The sequence below is a fragment of the Buceros rhinoceros genome, unplaced genomic scaffold (assembly GCF_000710305.1).
Source record: "Buceros rhinoceros silvestris isolate BGI_N320 unplaced genomic scaffold, ASM71030v1 scaffold29814, whole genome shotgun sequence".
Lineage (NCBI taxonomy): Eukaryota > Metazoa > Chordata > Aves > Bucerotiformes > Bucerotidae > Buceros > Buceros rhinoceros.
The window spans coordinates 43,254-50,140 of NW_010410483.1; positions in this window are offsets into that span (position 1 = coordinate 43,254).

The following is a 6,887-nucleotide window of genomic DNA, read 5'->3' on the forward strand; positions in this document are numbered from 1 at the left end:
AAGATTTCATTCTAAGCACCACATAACGTTCATTGCAGATGGACAGTGATGGAAGAGTTGTTACGACCTGCTCCAGATGGGCCATGTTTTCTTTCTGAAGGTAAAATACTGGATTTCTTTTCTATGAAGTGTCTACTAGTCACCCCTCTGGAACAGAGGTTGAGTAGCAGAGCAGATCCAGGCCTAGGCTAAGGAGTGTCAGAGCCCACAGTACAACAGGCTCTGATTCCCTTGACTAGCCCCTTCTGGGATCTCCACCCTTGATCCTGCTTACCACCCACAGGCCTGGGACCTGTGTTTAAGTCCTTGCCTTGGTCTTTGCCTAAGCTAGGCAGTGTGTATACTGATTCTGGCCTGGCCAGCTTGACTTCTTGAGTGACATTAGAGCTGAGTTGGGACTGTGGATTTCGCTGGGGCTTGTTGGACTGTTGGCTGGACGAAGACACAGTCACGAGGCCCACCTTGCTCCTCCCATTTGGGTGCGGTGGCTCTGTGCCCCTTGTCTAACGTTGCTGTCTCATCCTGCCCTGTTGCCTGGCTACCACCTCACCTCCCTGTCCAGAGACATCCACCCTTACTCGCTCCCTGACATGAGTTTTCCAAGCCCTTGAGTTTGGCAAGTATTCCCCAGGTTAAACAGAAGAAAGAAATGTTCACATAGAACGAGAGAGTAGAAAATCAAGAGTTTTCAGATGTCCCATGCAGCAACCACTGCCAGACCTTCCAGAATGCAAAGGCAAAGCAACTCAAGCCTGTCACGAGTGGCCTTCTGATTCGTGAACGGCAAACCACCCACACCTCTGAATGTTAGCACTTTGCTCGGACAGATAAAGGGTAAAAATGTGTTGCTGACACTGCCTAAATCACAGAAAAAACGTGGCACCCAGTTAACTACTTCTGTATAATGCTTACCTTAACATAAAGACAGGACCATTAAACTTTCACGTTCACCGGAAGAGGAAAAGGCCTTACACGCCTTTACAAGAAACTGCAGTCCACGTGTAAGCCAGGGGCCTCCTGCTGCTGTTACTCCCAATCCCACGGGCAATGGGTTCTTAACTTCAAACATTGGTGCACCCCTTGTGGGCACAGGCTGTGTTAGCCTCAATCCTGACAGATAGCAGAGAACTGATCACAGAATTAAAGACGTAACTGGTTGCTTAGTTACCAATGATCGCTACACAGTTATATTTGCTGTGTGCAAACAGAGCCCAGTGCAAACCAATTATCCATCATTACGACTCTAAATATGCCAATTTTGGAGAGCTGAAAACAACTGTGAGCAAGGTAAGAAAGGCAATTTGTGTGGAAAAATACAAATTCTAATTGGGAGTCTCTTTTTTTTTTTTGATAAATGTTCAAATAGCCACAAACCTATGGCTGAGGAAAGTAAATATATTGGTTTGGAAATAAAAAAAACAATGTTTTTGTTGATTGGGAAGTGAAAGCAAGCATGTTCTACATCTGAACATTGGAAAAATAGAAAGTGGGGGGAAAAATGACAAGCTAAGAATTGCACAAAACTGATAAAGGGAAAAAAGTCACTGGGAGAATTAAAGAGCTTCAGGATGGCATGCAGGAGCTGAAACACATTTGGCCCCAAAACCAGCACAGCATCATTCTAAAAATGAAGTGGAACTACAGTCAGTAGCAGTGCCATGAATGTAGAGTTAGTAGAAAGCTGCCTCTGTCAGCTGCTCACCCAGAACTGCCTTGGAAGCTCTGCAACATTAATCTGAGATGATTCTTTTGTTTGTTTGTTTGGATACCAAACAGGAGAGTGGCCTTAGATTCAGGTTAGTTTAGCAAATACGTTTTGTAAGAGCTGGACACTCCTGTTGGTTGGGAACAGAAGCTAGACTAAAGCAGACTAGAGAGGTGCATGATTTCACAGTGAAAATATTCAACTTCTAGAACAATTGTCGGGGGGCTGTGATGATCAGTGGGAATGGTTTGGGGATGGGAAGCAGCTCCATGTCTGTATGAGGCAGACTAGGAAGGCCAGCAGGTGCAATGGTTGCAGGGATTGGCGAACGTCTCTTCCACTTCTGGAAACACAGATGGATATTGCTGTTCAATACACTGTGAGGAGTCACACTGTCATTTCTCACAGTTTGGTGCTATTCTTTCATGTTCCATCCCCAAAGATCAAATAATTTAATCTCCCATAACTGTGACCTTCCTTTAGCAAGGTCTGTCTTTCATCTATCAATCAAACTGAGCCCTGGTGCCAGATCTGTGGGTAAGCTGCTGTACTTGGATGCGTGACCAGCAGCACTTTCATGAGAGTATGCATCACGCAGATGCTGGCAGGTTAGATACTCACGGGCTAACCCGTGGGCTGAATTTATCACCATGGCTGTAAACAATTTGTGCTCAGCATTGCTGGTGCCCAGCCTCTCTTCTCCCCAGCAGTTCATCTTCCTTCGCCTAAAATACATGATAACAAAAGCAGCTATTCAGTTTTCTGCCTTCCTTGCATGTGTTGTAAAGTGTGGCTATGCTCTAGCTGATCACGTCCTCAGGACAGTTAAGCTCTCTGAAGGTAGGAAGAGTGAGGGCTGGATGCAGCCACAGTAGAAATGGGTTTGGGCTGAATGTTCTGCTCCTCTCCAGTAAAAAACGGCGGGTGCTGGGTACAAGAAGGATAAGGGCCGTAAGTGCTAAACCCTCTACTAGACCTGAGCTGGAGAAATCCCCTGCCCTGAGTAACCCACAGTTTACAGAGGAGAGAAAGGAGGAAATAGGTCAATCTAACTTTATGCAACACAGTGCGATATGGTAAAAATAAATCCTATAGGGGACATATAGCATCTTTTTGCCTTTGATTCCATTACAAGATTGGTTCTTATTTGGTCAGGAGAGCAAAAGCAAAGATCAGACAGAGCAATTCTGAGGCTGATAGCAAAGAACAGAAACAAGTGTGTTTCTGCCTACTCAAGAGATGCACAGAAAGTGCTGACAGTGCTTCAGTGTCAGAAAGTATTTTCTGTTGTTGAGTTTGAGCAGAAGGTGAGGGCAAGATAGGTTACAAGAATCACCAGATCAACTTTGCATTTGCTGTGGCAGTTACCGGGCTGTGAAGAAGTTTATCAGCAGCCGGGATGGGATGAATGCAGTGTACTGAGAGACGCTGTGGGTGTGTTACATACAAGACCGATCCATGTAGATGCTTACTAAATGGGACTGGTTCATACACACCACAACCTGCCTGCTCTGGAGAAATATTAGAGGCCTAGGAATAATACCTTGAGAGCAAGTCTGTGTGAAAGATGGGAAGTGCCCCTCTGAGCTGCTGTGGCGTCCAGGCCATCTGCCTCAAAAGTTACACTGCCCTGGAGGTCAGGCTGTAGCAGCCGAGTCAGTTTCTGTACATGCAAAGGCATCTTCCCAGTCCAGAGAGGGCTTTGCCATCTCTTGAGAGATGGGGGAGTTCTGTTGCCTCTTCTCCCCACTCTAGACCTACCCCAAATTAGCACTGTCCGCTACAAATCTCTTGTTAACCATAAATCCCTCAGTTATGTAAACCCGGAGCAAATGAAAAAGGCCCCAGGAACTAATGGGCTTACGTCATCATACCCCAGCTGGCAGCACTGCCTAGAACATGGTGGAAAACTTGATTTATTAAAATTAATGAAGGAACTAGCTAGTCTTGAATAATTCATTACATATCAGCTGCTGCTGAGGTAATAGGAGCTCAGCAAGATGCTCTTTAGCACTGCACAGTGCCTAAAATCTTTAAATAAAACTAAGTCAAAGGCTGGCTAGTTAAAGATTGAAGGGCTTTCTCCATGTGAAGTGGGAGGCCCTGATTCCTGTCACTGAGGTCATACAGCTGCCACCTGCAAGAATTGAGGAGGTCTCTCAAGTGGAAGCCAGCTGGCTAACATCACCAATTTTTTGCCAGGGCACGAAGAATTCTGCCTCAGCCATCAATTCTGCAGAATATAATGGCTCCTTTTTCATGTTTCTTACTTAAATCAATTTAGGTTTTGATACTTGTCATAAGACAGGGATGTCTGAGGGTGTTGGTTTCCTTTTCTGATCATTAGGTATAAAAATAAAGCAGCCGGACACGCGAAGAAGTAGGCACTACCATCTGAGTATGCAGATCTTAAGGTGCAATCTCTGCTGCTGCTCAGGGCTTTCATCAGCACCGGCAGAATCAAATTACCCACAGCCTGGGCAGTGTCAGGGCTGGATTTTGGAAGCTTGTCAGAAGCCTTGGAACACAATCCTGCTACCTTAATCTGGTGCCACTTGAAGAAACAAGGGCTCTTTTTCAACTCTGCTGAAGTCAATGGTGAAACCTTTGATAAAGGTGTAAAAGCAGCAGCAAGATCAGGCACTGTAATTAGATGGCTGATACTCCGCTTCCTGCATGTCCTCATTCTGCAGAGGTCAGGGGAACTGCAGTTAATAAAGAAAGAGGAAAAACAGATAAATCAATGAACACCCTCCTGCCTCCCCACTGCTGGTACGGGGTGTCTTCTAACACAAAACTCTCCTCTAGCCACAGCTAAAGACCCTCCCTGAAGTCCACCACTTTCTTTCCACTGGGTGATGATGAGAACCGGCCCCATAGGCCAGCGCCATGTCCAGTGATGGTACTGTCCTCAGCTGCAGCTCTGCATTGCCTTCCTCTGTCCTTCACCAGGCACGTAGGAATCTGCGAGGCCCTGATGGTACAGCAGCTCTGGATAATATTAAGATAGATGCACAAGACAGCCTTTGACTCAAGATCCTGATGAACAGGGAGAGATCCTGATGCTTTGTTGATTGCCTCAAGGCACATTTCATTTCCAGATGCCAGTCTGCTTCAGCCAGGGCAGATGACTTTGGCCAGACTTCAGTGTCTGAAGTATTTTCGTAGAGGTAGGGAATTGGCATCATGAGACATTTGACCTAGCCCAAGGAGACTGCTAGTTTCCTCTCCAAAAATACTGCTTCATCAGTCACTTGAGAGAGTGTTTTAAAAATTAAAGCCAACTCCCTTTGCCTTGAAATGCAGGCAGCACTTTCTCCTCTTGCTGTCTGTTAACAGCCTCTCTGAGGGAGGTCACAGGACATTGACTTACCCTCCCGAGCTTTTTGTGGACATAGGTTAAGATCATTTGGAGAAGCCACAAACTGATGTTGTGACTTCTCACCCTGAAGTGTGTGAATGAAGCAAATACTGTAACTCTCACAGCTGCAGAGTGGGAGATGCTGTAAACAGGTTGTAACCTGGTAACATGTAAGACTGATGTCTGGTCCCTGATCTCCTGGGGCCCTCCCAGACAAGACACTCCAATTCCTCTGTTTCAGCTCTGACAGCTGTAAAAGGAGATAATAAAACCTCCTTCCAGCATTTGTGAGAACTAGACCCTTCCTCTCCTTGCAGTCTTTCAGCACCAAGGAAAGTCATGTAAGGTTTCCTAAAACTGAAGGGTAATTCTTCAGAACTAACTGAACTCTGGCACTTGTGTTCAAGAGGAGCAGCTCCAAGGCACTGTCTGAACACAAGGTGGCATGGCTCTAGCCACCTGGAAGGAGACAGGCATGTTCCTCTCTCAAGCTGTAAGGAACTGCAGGTATGTGGGCAAGGACAGGACTGTGGTATCAAAGGACCAGTCCATGAGGTATATATACCTGCCTCTCTTTATACACCACCAGGGTAACCGCATGTGTGGCTGTGTCTTTGTAGCTGCTTCTGGCTTTTCACCATTGTTTTCTTCTCCTTTTCCTTCTCTCTTTCTCCCTCTGTTTTGTTTTTGTTTTATCTTCTGGAGAGGGCACCTGACTAGTGGATGATGTGCAACTGCTCTGAAAGCAGGTTTGGGAATCATGGTGCCCTTCTGACTTGCCATACAACAGCAGTTGCTACGTGGCTTCCTTTTCTTTGTTCCTTCAGGAGACCAGTTGGTATTTACAGCATTTTCTCTAAGGAAGGCATCATCCCTGAGCTATGCTCACATGAGAATGCTTCAGGGGATTACAGCTGGGAGGTGAGAATAAAAGATTTTATCATTAAAAAAAAAAAGAAAGAAACCATAAAACCCCAAAGAAATCCTGGAGGAGATGCTGTCTCCTTCCCCGTGATTCTGTGAGGTAGGGACTGTAAGTGAATTAGGAAAGCAAGAGTTTTGCCAGTTCCAACACAATCCCATTTTCTTCAGGAAGGTATTAAAAGTCTATTTCTATGCAAACCATTTTGAGGAAGGGTGGAGGCTGGAGCCTCTTCAAACATTCACCTGGTTTCCACTTCCCCAGCCTAAGCAGTGTAAAAAATTTAAAGGGCACAAAGCTGCAAAGTTCTTATTCCAGGCAGAAAGGAAAGCAAACTTGGTGTAAATCACGAGTAGCACAATTTAGGTGCTTCTGTTAAGTTTGTTTGTTGGGTATTTTTTTTACCTAAAAGATATAAAATGGATGTAATTGAGCTGGCTAGGACTTTGGGGACACTGGTGTGGCTGAGCTGGAGCAGTCTGTAAGTTGCCTATAAAGACACACCTATCCAGGTACAACAGTGAAGGAACAGAAGGGCTCTCCTCTCCGTTCTCCCAGTTCTGCCCTCAGTGGTGGTGTGCTGAAGGCACACCCAGTGCCACTGACAGGTGAGCCCAGCTAAGTGTTAAACTTGGCTTAGTCTAAGCAGGGGGGGAAAAAAGAAAAAAGTTAAATGCTTTTTTATTTTCTCTAAGGATATAGTGGAACTAAGCCATAAGCATGTACTGCTTCACCTGAGGCAGCACAAGCACCTTCTCTGGTAACTCACTCGGTCCCCAAAGCTTTTGCTTCTCCAAAATGAATGTCAAGTATCCTGGGGAGATGCTGCGGGGCACAAGGACACTGACACTGCTGGGCTAATGCATGACAGGCATCTGCAGCTGAGGGGCTGCAGGATC